This window comes from Belonocnema kinseyi, chromosome 9, assembly GCF_010883055.1.
Source record: "Belonocnema kinseyi isolate 2016_QV_RU_SX_M_011 chromosome 9, B_treatae_v1, whole genome shotgun sequence".
Taxonomy (NCBI): domain Eukaryota; kingdom Metazoa; phylum Arthropoda; class Insecta; order Hymenoptera; family Cynipidae; genus Belonocnema; species Belonocnema kinseyi.
Genome location: NC_046665.1, coordinates 15,514,188 through 15,515,534, shown reverse-complemented (window position 1 = coordinate 15,515,534; position 1,347 = coordinate 15,514,188). Strand labels below are relative to the sequence as shown.

The window sequence follows — 1,347 nt, the reverse complement described above, 5'->3', positions numbered from 1 at the left end:
CTAGGCTAGTGTTCACCGCATGGACCACCGAGACTCTTCCAGAGTGCGAGGCGGGAATCGAACCCGCAAGCCGAAGGAGTGGGTCCAAAGCCTACGCTTTAGTCCCCACGACCATCGTCCCCTGCGCGTGTCATCCTTGCGCAGGGGCCATGCTAATCTTCTCTGTATCGTTCCAATTTTAGTATATGTACCGCCGAAGCGAATACAAATGGAATAGTTCTATTTCCTAATTAAACAAAAGTCTCATCTGGCACATTTGATCTTTCGAATTTTTAGAGAGGAATAAAGTATCTGCAACAAACATGCTTGCCTCCCCGATAGTGCTCTATTCATACAAAGTGGTTCCATGGTCAAAGGACGAGCTTAGATTTTTTTATATCGGGACAATATTGGTTATGCACATAAACAAACACATGCACGTTAAGTCTTCTGTTCCGTGAATCTACATCTAATTCCATCTAAGTGGACGCGGAATACTGAGTCTTGAATATCTTCACAACAGAATTTTTCCAGTTATAGCACACATAGTTGCAAATAGACGGGACACTCTTCTTAAAATGAATAGAAAGCGCGAAGAAGTAGACAAAAAAAAGTTTTTATACAAAGCGGCGGAGGAGGCTGCTGAAACACTCGGCCTTGACTTCAAAATTAGGGCTGAGCAAGATGCATGAAATCTGATCTCTAGGTTAGTCATTCTTAAAAGCCCGGATTGAAGACGGGCAGACAGGATTTCATTTTGGCATATTAAGACGGTGCTATTTCCTCTTTAGCATACCGTCCCCCCATTTTAAGCCAAAATATTCCCGATGCTAGCTACAGACCGTGTCATGCACACCCCGAGCATCTTGGACACATACTATCTAGTAGACCGACTTATGCGGAAACGACTTACATCCTACGGCACAATCCGGCATAAAAAGTACATTATTACCATCTTTATTACTCTTCTGGCATGGGCCTTAATACCGATCCTCTAAACGCTCCTAGGAAAACCGAAATCAATTGTCGAGAATGAGAGGTTCCACACTCTACTGAAAATTCCTATATATATAGGTTCCTATATAGATTCTTATATGGGATCCTATATAGGATCCTATATGGGTGCCTCTATAGGACCGTCCCTGAGAAAGTATCTAATGGTACCTAATGATACCTAATGGAACATAACTAATGGTACTAATGGCACCTAATTGTAGGTATGTCTCTAGATGCTCCAGGAGGAATAGGTGCTCCTGGTGGATAGCAAAAATGATACAGTCTGTCAAGTTAAAGCGTGGGTGGCTTTACTCGCAGTCGGTAAGGTGTATCGACATGATTTTGGTGTCAAAATATTAAGAAGAGCTCCCT

At 42.7% G+C, this 1,347-nt stretch overlaps 1 protein-coding gene and 1 further gene across 9 annotated transcripts in view; both read right to left on the bottom strand.

The window, feature by feature from the left end:
* LOC117179929 overlaps positions 1 to 1,347 on the bottom strand; it is a 1,200,486-nt gene that overhangs the window by 596,008 nt on the left and 603,131 nt on the right. The gene's annotated exons all lie outside the window — the stretch shown is intronic.
* Positions 126 to 206, bottom strand: LOC117180965.